Genomic DNA, 13016 nt, shown 5'->3' with positions numbered 1-13016 from the left:
CCCTCCTCTCTCTCCCTCTCTCTGTCTTTCCCTCCTCCTATTCCTCAATGCCCCCCCCCCCCCATCCCCCCTCCTCATCCTGACTGGTTCCCTTAAAGACAGGGACTGGATTAGTATAGCTGGCCTGGCATATTAGTGGATTTGCATGTTTGTGTGTTATCTGTCCACAAACACTTTTGCACATTTTTGCCAGAACACGTGTTTTGTTGTTGCTGTTGTTTGTTATGCAAGTGCATGTGCACAATTGCAATTTTGTACATCTGCGCTGAAACCGTAAATTCTGCATACGTGTGATTGTTGTACGTGCACGCGTGTGTTTGCCTTTGCTTGGTGCTGCAGGGACAATTCAGATCTTTGAATCCATTTTACACTGCTCCATATTGGAAGACCTTCCACCAAATATCCATTTATATGTGTCAAATAAATATCCATCTGCAGTCACACCCAGCCTCATTACCATGATGCTCAGTGAACACTAAAAAAAAATCAGATTTCAATTAAGAGAATCCAGTGTATACAAGTTTCAAACGTGTGCAATGTCTACCATATAAAACAAAGCGTCTCGATATCTGAAGAGTGTTTCCCACATGCAACATGCCTGGCTGGCTGACAGGCTATGTGTGTCAGCGGGTGTTTAACTGTTTATCTGAGGTTTGTGTAGATCTAAGAAAGAAAGAAGACACAGAAAGCACAGCAGAGAGGGAAAGTGAGTCTCTCCTCCCCTCGATTCCTCATGTGGCCCAACTTCCCTTTAAGCATCACAAACAAACCTCAGGAGTGATGTCAAGGAGGGAGGGTGATGGTGGGGGTGCTGAGCTGAGAGAGAAAGCTGAGCGCAAACACAACAGCAACAGGAACCAACTTCAGCCATCTAAATTATTCATATACCAGATGGATACGTTTCCCCGGGATTTCACACTAAAACACAGCCATTCAGCTTCCCCGCGCGTCGCCGTGTCTATTCAACGGACGGCGCCGGGAATCAAGATAACTATCACTTTATCTAAATCATTTCATGTCTGATTCATATCAACTTTGAAGAGTGGAAGCCCCTCGACACCGTGATCTCACGTTTGTTCTATTCCACAGGCACAATGAGGGGGGAACATGTTCTCTTTCCTCTATCTTCAAAGATGTAGGCAATGCTATGACCTTGTCTGAAGGATATTATACAAATCAGAGGGTCCTTAGAGACGCGTGTCATGTATATCACCGACTACACCTCGCTCGCTTGATGTGAGCTTGTAGGCAGTCCAAAGGTTCGGGGATTGAAGGAAAAGGCAACATGCAGTAAACTGTACTATTGTTTCAGGTGCTCTCCTTATTTACGTTTCAAACTTCTGTGAACCTTTCAAATATAATTTGGGAAAATCTTGAATGTCCAGTTGTTTTTGTTTTGTTATTTGTTATTTTTATGTTATTATACTCCCATGAAATCACAGTTAAATACATCTACAGTGCATACAAAAGGACAAAAAAAGCATAACTCTAAAAAGTTACAGCACTAAAAATGAGAAAATATATAGAGCAAGTTCCTCCAGTTAAATTTTTATTTACTAAACAGGACAGAAAAATTACCCGAAGGAGCAAAACTCATCCAAGTTTGTATAAAGTCTGTGCATTAGTAAAAACCTTCTAATATTTCAAAAGTATTTGATAAAAATAATGATCCTTGGTCTAAACTTTTAGTCACTGCATCACTCAGGAAAGGGACTTTCTTCTTCACAAGAGGTCACCGCAGCAGGTAGCTCTGTATGTTTGATATGGCAGATTTATTTATTTATTTATTTACACCTGATGCCCTTCCTGTCACACCCCCAAAGGCATTCGTATCTCCTCCCAAGACTGAACCGGGAATCTTTCCCGTGTTAAGCAGTTGTGTAAACCACCAGAGTAAGGAGCCTCTAGTCATAAAATCAGACACTGAAAAAAGGCTTAAATTTCAAAAGCTTTGAAACATCTTTAACTTTGTATACTTGAATAAAAAGATACAGTATTTATAGCAGTTTAGTGAAAACTAACAGTGTCACATTTTAAATACACTATTAAGTTGGAGATTTAGATTTGGCATGCAACAAAACATTCCCCATTTCCCTGGGCGCAGCTACTAATGGGCAGGAAACTTATCATAAATACCTGCCTAACTAATCCACCCCTATAATAATTACTATGTGCCATTACATTCTACCCCCCACCCGATGTCAACAAATTTAATTTTTAACGCAAACTGTCATGCCTCATTTCATACACAGTAACTTCCTTTGCTGGGACAAGGAGGTTGGGATGACCTCAGTCCCTCGGGGTGCTCCTCTGCTATAGTCATCCATTTGTGAATGAAGATGACGACTTTTAAAAAGGACAAGACATCATTAAGAGAATAAGTAGCCTTTCCAGCAGTCTTTTTTGCAACCCCCCACCACCTGGACGTAATTCCAAAGCCTTAAAACAGAACCGAAAGTGGTTGCGAGTGGGAGGGGTGGCGATTTAATGGTCCAATAATGTCTCAGCCAAAGCATAGTGTCCTCCTAGGGTGGTACAAAAAAAAGTAACGCACTGAGACTGACCAGTTTGTTGATTTAAGAGGCAGTTAAGGATGCTCTGAAAGTGCCCACATCGAGTGAAATAAAGCCCTATATAAGGTGACGCAACACAGCAGCCGAAGTGGATACGCTATCCACACAAACGGATGAATTCTATCAAAATACCACATGTCAGCGTGTGACACTGAAACCAAAGATGGTCAAATGACATTTATTTAAGTGGCACATCTTCTACTGTAGATAGAAAAGGTCAATAAAAACAAGTCGGGGACTGCACTATCAAGCTGTAAAAGATGCCTGTGTCATCTGTCCCTATTTGTCGCTTTTTTTCCGTCCTTTTTCCTCATGCTTCTCCTCTCTTTCAGGTTACTGTCTCTCACAAAATGTTAAGTCTAGCAGCATGGCAGGCTTCGCAGGCGTCGCATCATCAGTCATCCTATGCCTAAACATAGGACGAGCTGCAAGTGCGGCAGGCGCAGCATTACTCGACCCCTATCTTAAATCTGCCACTGTTTGCGTTTACTGGGAAATTGGCAACTAAAGTTTTGAAATCTGAACCAATAAGCCGAATAAAATCAGGTTTTAAATGTGACAGGGTTCGCCTAAATGTCAAATAACCTAGTGTATCAAAAAGAAAAGGCAAGACCTTCCCAACAAGTTTAAATAAACCCTGCAGGATAATGCTGGCTCTCCTGGGGGAACCAAAAGCTGATGGCTTTGAAACAGGAGGGAGGGTATTTTCAGCGGGGCTGCCCAGCATGTGAGATCCTGTATGTCTCACAGCTGATCTTGTTTTATTGAAAGGTTGTTTGAAAGGCCCTGAACCCAAGACACCAGTGGTCATGTTTGTTTGGCTTAAAGAGAAGCAGCATTCAAAAGAGCAGCACAAGTAGTCAGAGTACACAAAGGAAAATGAGATGAGTTAGTGCCCGTAGTAGCTCGGAAATACAGGCAGGGAAGATTTGTAAAAATTAATAAAATGGTCTCAATACAGCTTCAATTACAACCTGCTTCGAATGCGCACGGCACAAGCCGAGCTTAGCCCTGCACTGTGCAAATAAGTGCCAAAACCAGCGCTGTTATCAGGTAATGGAGTCAGTGGGAGAGAGAGGGCCTTTGTGAACTTGACACTCCCATTAAGCCCCTACTGGAAAGTGCAGTATTTGATCAGGAGATGGGAATTGAGCAAAAATGAACTGAAACTAGATCCCACATGACTTATTTTCCTGTTGGCTCTCAGCTTTAGGTGTCACTCAGACTTAATAAAGCTTTCAGATTTTCATTTTATCACAGAAAATAGACTGGGCAAAAATAAAATCACTCGGTTTTGCCTTAATGGAGCAAAGTAATGGCGAGGTGAAACTGACACAACACATTTTGCCCATAGTAATACCATCAAAATGAAAGCATATTCACTTCTTGAGTTTTCCAAGAATCAATTCAAACTGAATATTGCCCTTTTCCACACACTTTATTTCATAATGGTTCCAACAAATACAGCACTTTGGCAATAGCCTGTCACCTCGGGTGATACCAACACAGCTATTTCAACCTATAGAGTTACAGTATTCTCTAGCCCACACTGAGCCTCCTCCACCAACCTATAACTCTTATTTTATTTCCGCACTTTATACATTAGAGGTACATTACACCCATCCCAGTAGATAGGATGAGTCCACTTTTACACCCAGGTGTTACATTGCAAGGTTAGGTCATTCGGATGGCTATGACCTTTGATGGCTCCATCTTCAATGAAAATTATCTGGCGATCTCCGCATTGACATGCACACGGATGCCCTTGTGCTGTACATTCACACTATGGTGATAAGAGCAATTCACTTGGGAGACATTATGGAAATGTTCATTTGGGAATTACGAATTATAATTAGAATGTATGGCCACATTTCTCTGTCTTAAGTATGGTGGGGTTTGCTTGGTTTTACAGGCACGGCACTAAGAAGCGAGAGCAGGACGTTTCCTGCATCTTTCCTGAACTTTTCCTTTTGCGGAGCGTACGGCTGCTGTGTTTATCATTCAAGTCTTCTTTAGAGAAAGCTTTGCTTTTAAAGAAGTAATTAGACCAAGTAAAGTGAGAGGAAAAATCCAACTCTGAGTCCCGAGTGTTCTGGTAAGCGATTAATTATTCTGAGGAAGACAGATGTTAAATTGTGTATGCCCATCAGCGCTAAGACTTTCTGAAGATTTATCATTCATGTAAATCATGAATAAAATATTTCCTTGTTGTGAGAAAATGCTACATCTGTTTGGCGCATCATTTACTCCCGACTGCAGGAAAATAAGCACAAAAATCTGACCTATTAAAGCTCGTTTTTGACACACAGTGGACATTTAAGCGTTTGAGGTATAGAGATTCAAATCTGTATGTTGTTTGCAAACGATTGTATGAATGTCGTCCCAACTGAACCAAACTCTTCTCCTAAGGGGCCTCGTGTATAAGGTAAACTAGTACTGCATGTACACGAAGCTTACGTTTTTATTATCTGCTCAAATGTATGAATAAATAAGCAGAAACTGTGAAGCGAATGGGATGGTGTCATGGGGATCAGGGACAAGGCAATGGTGGTGGCAGAGGTTGAGCCACAAGCCACCGGGACGGCAGCGTCTCCAATCGCCCCTGGCGACCATCACGTTGCCATGCTCCGGAACAGACAGGCCTGCTCGCACAACAGATGGAACTAATGATGCGAAACAAAAGAGATCATTTCACCGTGGTCCTCTAGGAAGCCACAAAGAGAGGCTTGGAAGTTTGAATGATGGGATCAGGGGACTTTCATGGGGTTAGATATGGATAGCCTTTTTTTTTTTCCAGGAGGTGCTCAGATGAATAGGAAAAAGGATCTTTGATGTTTGCTACTGAAAGCACCAAGTTTAAAAGGCGACTATGAAAAAAATAAGAAAAATGGAAATTAATGTTGAAGCTCTGCTGATGATGCCCAGTAGGGATGGGGTATTTCTTTTTTCCTAGATAAATATCAGGTCACATATCAGACATCAGAGCCTCGAGGTAAAATTTTCAATAATGGAGAAGACAGTTGTGAATCTGTAGTTGTAAAAACGTTTTAGCATAACATGTTTAACGGTTCAGTCAGTTTTACAAATAACCTTAACTGCAACTAAACACGGTATTAACCATAAAGTTTTCACTTCCTGGTTGAAACTAAAACTCGTTTCAGGTCAGCTCTTTCTACCGAATACTTGGTGAAGAAAGAAGAATTTTAATTCTAACATTTAAGGTAAATTTTTACAAGAAAATAATATCGAAACTGTCTACCGAACACGGCTTCGTCCTGCCGCTGTGTTAGATAACGGTTATAAACAAACGGCCGTGTCCTGAACAGTCAAAAACAAATCAAATTTGAGCTGAGGACATTTGCATATCCTGAGGGACAGGATTAGATTTAGAGGTCATGTCTTACGAGCTAGTTCTCAACAGATGCCAATGTAATGTTTCTATGTCAAGTACATTCCATTGAAGCCCAGCCTGTTTTCCCAAGTCCGACAGTCAGAGAGAGGGAGCGCTGCTCGCTAAATGCAGAACGTGAACTGAGAGAAGCCAAACACCTTGGGATGGGATTTAACCAGGATGGAACAGAGTAGAGCCCAATCCATGCCCATCCACACATGGAGGGGATCACTGGGAAAAGTTCAGCTCCGACGCTGACACAAACAGCGGAGCAAGGCCTGTATTAGAGTCAGGTTAGCAAAGATAACACTATCAGCCTGATCCCCATGGGTACCAAACGCCGGGCCTTGCTGGCAAATAAAGCTACAGTGTCTTGACTCCTTGGCACATTAGCTCTGATTACAATGACCTTCATTATATCAGCTACCCTTATTACAACACGTAGAAGGCGTCTCTCCCCTGGGCAAAGCACAGTGGGGGAAAGAGTGAAGGAAAGTGTGGAGATTCACTTGTAAGGACTGAGCTATGAAAGCTAAAGCACAGACCTGTGCTGTAGTGCACAATTACCACCTGTGAAAACACTCATAACAGTCACAACTGATGACTAGTCACTTCACTTGAAGAGAGTTTGTAGATGTATTATTCAATTCAGATTCAAGTGTACCGCAGTGATCTCCTGGTCACTCAGATATAATGGTACTTGAAACATGAGAACTAATTTAAACTTTTATTTTGAATCTATGATTTTCAAACTCAAAACTCTGAGGAAGCTTTCCAGCGCAATACCAAAAATATGTGGGGTTTTTTTACATTACTAAAAATGGATATTTTGACTGAACCACCAACACTGTGTGAGTTTTAATAGATTTCAGGTGTGAATAATAACATGCTTGACTATTCAAGGATTTGCCTACGGAGGCAGCCAACCCCTGCTTAATATGTAACAATGTCGTTAACCTCAATTTCCTGCCTAGTCTGCCCCTCCACAGGCCACATTGTTAGCTTGAGGAAGCTCTTGGCAAAGACTACCGCCGTGGTGGTGACTCTCATTCAGTCTGACCACCCTGCAGATACGGGGATTCTCCCCCGCACACCTGCTCATCCCTCCTTCAGGCCCCTCACTGTGCAGCTCACCCTCCCTCTTTGTTGGCAGGTGACTCAGAACAACAGATGTTGGCCTGAGAGAGCCGCTACATCGCAATCACCCAGCTCTGCCAACATGCCCAACACGGGATGAGTCGAACTGTGGGGGGTTCTCAGGACCATCCTTTCAGCCAGCAGGGGAGAGGGGGTGGGGGGGGTTGTTTATGTGCCGAGATACAAGGAGGTAAAGGAGTGGGCAAATCAGCTTGCTTTGGATTAAGAACAAATCAGCAGATTTTAAGAATCACATCAACACCTGCAGGAGGCGTGGGATACCGAGCACTAAGTGACACACACAGTATCGTTTTCAGCCTCTCATTCACATTTTTTTGTCAAAGCATAATTCCTGAGGAAGAATAAAGACATAAAAGCGATATAGCCAAGAGTGCACTTAACAGAATCAGAGTTTAAGCCATGTTGATCCCCTATGACAGTATGTTAAAAAAAAAAGCAAATAAAATTGTAACTTAATTATAGATTTATAATGAGCCACTGCACCACTGCCAAAAACAAGTCCCATACCAAGGCAAACAGGCACCTGCTGAATGCTCTCTGCTCATGGGTTTTCATAGCTTAATTAATCTATGCCTTGGGGTATCATGACTCGAACGTGCTGCTTCTGTGCATGTTTGAGACAATTAAGTTGCTCCAAGAAACAGAGGTGCAACTTTGACATGGAGCAAAGACAGCAATACCGCACATTGCATGACACATTTTGTGTTTTGCGAAAGTCAATTATCCAATAATTTGTTTCCCACTGAAGAAAACAGAAAACTAATGACAAATGTGCGAACTGCTTTTTTTTGTTTTCTTTCTTTTTTTGGTATACAATTGAATTACAAATCACATGGGCCGATCTGTCAAAGACAGGGAGGAAAGCCAGTGGCAGTCTCTTTTTTTACCTATATTTGCTATACCACATAAAAATGGTGCATGAATAAAAGTTAAAGACTCACCTTCCTGTTGAATAATGTCTGCTGAAGACTAATCCGCTGAGGAGTTATCGCCTCTGGCCGATGCTCACTCTACTGCCATCTGATTTCTGTAGATAAACATAAAACAGCTGTTTACATCACATATAGTCCGTTTACATCACATGTAGTTTCTTTGAAATAAGAGATTTAAAGCATTTGCGCAGATTGCAGCAAAGATGCCATTACCAATGTTGCAAATAACAAACTGAATGTAGAGGTTAATATCTTCAAACCACCAAGTCACTCAAATGTGTGAATCTATGGGACAATAAAGTTTATATAAAATTTAGTTTTTATGTCCAATATACAGTATTTAAAACCAAACTTCTCAAATCAAAATCAACTTCTTTTTCTCTTTTGTGTAGAAACCTCTCTGTGGAGCAGTTTTGCATTCAGCGATGCAGCTGGTTTTGGTAAATAAAGGGGAAACAACTCATTTTATGATGGTCAAACAAAACAAGCACATCAGTACCCCGTTTTCTAAAGGCTTTGGCTCCAGAAGTGAACTTCCCATTCATTTTCATTTATTGACGAAAATCCTGATTTAAAGAGTTTAAAGGCTTGAACCAAGACAACCAGCTATGAGTGAATCATGACCATAAAAAGATTTGATATGCAGAAAAAATAAAGGGGAAAAAAAAAGACCAAGGTGCAAGACTGTTTACATGATTACTTGAAAGGCATTACTCATCCCATAATGCATTGCAAATTCCACAGTATCCAGATTCCACAGTATCTTTAAGCTTTATTGAAAATCAAACCTTATCATTATCATAATGTTTATATGGTTAATAATAGTGTTAAATATTAATAGTAGTTTCGAATCTAATTTGCATTTTGTGTTTTGTGTAGTAAAGCATAAATCAAAATATCATCCCTGACTGCAAACACCTCTTCGACAGTTTCTTAAATTGGTTTGTTGGGCTTGGACACTTCCATGGTAACAGCGGCGTCCACCGATCAGAGATGACGCTGTTTTTAGTTTAGTCCTTTCCATGACTTTGCAAACAAGCGCACTCGGAGAGAATGACTCGCCTCAAAGGGCTGTTCTAAAACACTGATGTTTTATGATGTTTTTATTACAACATCCTGACGTCAACCTGCTTTTATAACAACACCCAGATATCTGAACTTTGACCTATGACCTTAAAGCATTACATAGTAAAATTATATATTTTATTATCTTTAGCCATGTGACTGAAGCAGAATTAGCTGACTTCTTCGGCATCAAATTTGAGATTTTAAGACATATTCGTGCCATGTGTGATTTTGCTAAATTTTATGTAATCGCTGTGATGTTGTCGTGTGTTGTACAGCTCACTCAGATGACATGATGCCCATTGTGGTTTCTTTAAAAGTTTTTTCAAGGTCAACTTTGACCTGGGGTGCAAACAGCCCGGTACTCAAGGCCACAACTTCCTAGAATATTGTTGTGAAGTTTGAAGACGACCCATAAATAAATTATACATTTCATGTGAACTTGACCTTGATCTGATTTTCACCAAAATTAAATTAGCTCGTGTTTTACCACGACACAAAATTTGAGCACGATATCTTGAAAACCGTGGCTGCTTGACAGCTAACGAACAGAACCGACTGCATACTCTGGAGAGAATAAACTGCATCTTTGTTAAAACGAGGTGGATATCGCACAGACTTGTGGTTTCTACAGGAGCGCGTGCCATCATTTCACAATGCTGTAGCTCAGAGTAAGTCTGCTTTGGATGGTTACAACATTACTGCTCATAATCAAAATCCTTACGGAAAATATGAATGAGATTTTCCATTTTCGGAACCTCGCTGCTGAGCTCTGTCAGGCGTCTCACTGTAAGGCTTAGTTAAGGCAAAGTAGAACTGCAACTATGCAGATAGAGTTTTGCTTTGTTATTACACAAAACATGAAACAAACATTTGAGTGAGCACGGTGTTTGTATGTTTACTGAAAAATCTAAATGGATATGGTAATGATTTATTGATATAAAATACACTATAAATAACTGCCGACCAAAATGAATTAGGACGAAAGTATAGAATTCTCACGACTGCTAATTACCAGCTTGAATGAGCCTGATAACTAAAAGAGAAAAGGTATTAAATGCAATAATTATTACTATTGCTAATTACATTTCCAATTATGTAACTAATGAGAACAGCTTAATTATCAGTACATTGGATAAATAAGAGTTTTGCTTTCCACCATTTGTGATTGGGGTGGTGATTTGGCCACGATATCAAGGGCAAGTCCTCTGAAACGCACAAGAAAAACACTGTAGCTCCCTTTCTTCAATGGTAATAAAACATTTAACATGTAAATTAAATGCATATTCATTTATAGATTTGATTATGTCCTTTGCACTGTGTGTGAAAAAAAAGGAAAATCAGATATCAAAGTTATCGCAAGCCAGTATTTCGGCCTTAAACAACTGCATTTATCATTCAGTGCAAAGCCATTATAGCTTTTAAACAAACGGGCAGCTGCACTTCATTTTATTTTTATTAATTTATACTTAAAACCATCTCTGCAGAAAAAAAATGAAACTTTGCCTGAAATTTCTTTAAAAAGAAAGAAAGAAAGAAAGAAAGAAAGAAAGAAAGAAAGAAACTCAGCCAGACAGAAAAATATCAGTATTGTAAACGTGGAAGCTCAGTAAGTTATAGTATATAAGATTGGGGTGCAGCAGCAGACTGTGAGCATGCAGAGGTCAGCCTTCCCTCTTGCAGGTTATGAGCTTTTTATCACTGCCTAATCAATGTCGGCAAGTTTAAAGAGACAACATTCAGGATTTTATCTAACTAAGAGATTTTCTTTCATGATACCAGCTTATCTGCTACTCTACGTTGAAAAAGGGTTTTGTGCACATGAGGGGAAAAAATTTAAAAAAGGAAAACGAAAGTATCTCGTTGCCGTAGAGGCCAGGCACAAGCCTAGAGAAATAACGATGCCCAGATCCATCCAATAAATCTGAATCTATCTGGTTGATGGTTGCCATCATCAGCACCCATACCCATACATACGCCCACCTCCTCCACGAGGTAAGCTGAACCCCACGTGGCTGCATCATGCTCAAGAGTCTTGAAACGGTGCTGATATTTCTCACATTCCTTAAGGGCGTTGCTCTAACTTTAGGAGAGCGGAAGTGTTGCAGAGGGCCATGTCTAAGTGCCAAGCAAAGGCACGATGGATTAGAGTCGTATCTTCCACATGGCTGCTTCCTAATCCTACCATCTGAGGTAAACACAGCACCAGGTGAGGCAACACGCCTGTCTGAGACACCGCTGGAACACAGAGGGATCTCCTCCTCAACACCCACGGGTCTGCTACTTCCGACTACCATGAAACACAATCACAGTGGGTTGTAGCAATAACAGGGAAATTATTCGTTTTCTGGTCTGCCTTTAATTTTTAGGCTGCACGCACACAAAACAGCACAGCGTGTCAAAAAAATGAACAGTTGGAAGTTCTTTTTTTTTTTTCTTTCAGCGAGTGTTTACACTTCTGTTTTTAAGAGCAGAACTTGAACATCTGGTTGAGCTCTTTGTGTTTTTGGTGTTTTCTAAAAGTGAGCAATAAAGTGATACTTCAGCGTGTGTCACCGCCGAGGAATGCTGCCAACTTTAGTTTCAAAGTCTCTCCCCTCTGGACTCAAAGGCAGGACAAGAGGAGGAGCAAAAACAAGCAAAAAGCTCAGAGAAACATTCGACGTGCGTGTTTAAGATAGAGACGCTTTTTTTTGGCTGTTTTGTTTTTTTTAAATATCTGGATCATTACGTAGAAACAGGTTTTGATTTGTTATGGCATGACTGTTTTTCAGTACATTTTTCACACATGACCTCATGATGTGAAAAAATGTACACACCCATGGAACAGGTACTTGAGGTAAAAAGAAAAAAAACACTGACAGAAAACAACAAAACAGAACTTAAAGATGGGTATTTCACAAGTAAATTAGGTTTGTACTTTGTGGTACGGTATTTTCCATTACAGACATGACTCATCTATGAATAGTAAAGTACAAAAGAGAAGGCACTGACGCAGAATATTTAACATTTACCAGAATTGTTCAAAAAATTCAAATACATTCAAATCCAAAAAATAAGAAAGAAAGTGTAGAGAACTAATTTTTTAAATAAATGACATCAACATTTACAAGAACTGTTAATACTAACACAAAAATGTATCTTGTGGGAGCAACAAAGCATCTATCTATCCATCTATCTTATCTTTATTTACAGGCCAGTTCTGTAGAGTATTGAATTTCCCTGCAAATTGTACAGCTGTTTTTGTTATGATTTTAAGTATCAAGGTGTTCTGAAAAACACTATAATACTGCAAATACAACCTAGAGCCAAGGAACTTGAGAAAACCTTGTCAGAACATGTGAATGAGGGACGGTTCTGAAAAAGTGCATATTTTGATTTTGGTGATAAAACAACAATCCCAGGGGCTGAAATGTGTTAACTATTAAGTGACTGTGAAACCTTTTGATAAAATGTGGAGATGACTCGTTAACATTTAACAAGACAACAGTTAACAGCTTAATCTGGAAAAAAGGCCAAAAAAAACGTACCTTCAAGAGAGGAAAAAAAGCAAAAATCTGAACCTGCAAGGTGAGATTTTCTGTGGTTATGTTACCCTTAGGCATGAGTACTAGATAAACACATTGTAAAATATGCACTACCCACTTTTGTCACGCAACGTGGCTTTAGCAAAACGACATCACCATTGCAAATAATGTAATCTCCCATAAATGCAATATGCAGCTGACCCACCTTACTTTCTTTGCCTGATTTTGTTTTTCATACTCTTTGTTGACACTAATATAGTAAGCTATAAAACGGAAGAACAAAAACGTACTCCCTGAATAGCTGAGTGAGTGTTTTGTGTCACAGTGACCGCATCACCCCAGAAAATGACGCTCACCTAACCGGGCTTGG

The 13016-nt window shown here is 40.2% G+C and overlaps 1 protein-coding gene across 2 annotated transcripts in view; it reads right to left on the bottom strand.

Moving 5' to 3' along the window:
- Nucleotides 1-13016, bottom strand: part of casz1 (castor zinc finger 1) — a 167594-nt gene that overhangs the window by 123000 nt on the left and 31578 nt on the right. For both annotated transcript variants that reach the window (XM_086276884.1, XM_086276885.1), the window contains one exon: nucleotides 8064-8149. The gene's annotated coding sequence lies outside the window, so the exon portion shown is untranslated. The remainder of the gene's footprint in view (nucleotides 1-8063; nucleotides 8150-13016) is intronic.

Source organism: Aulonocara sp. 'chitande type north' Nkhata Bay, linkage group LG20 (assembly GCF_057382095.1).
Source record: "Aulonocara sp. 'chitande type north' Nkhata Bay isolate Kocher_YH1m ecotype deep benthic linkage group LG20, A_spYH_male_GT1.1, whole genome shotgun sequence".
Lineage (NCBI taxonomy): Eukaryota > Metazoa > Chordata > Actinopteri > Cichliformes > Cichlidae > Aulonocara > Aulonocara sp. 'chitande type north' Nkhata Bay.
The sequence above is the reverse complement of the archived record's forward strand: the minus strand, read 5'-3'. Positions and strand labels throughout refer to the sequence as shown.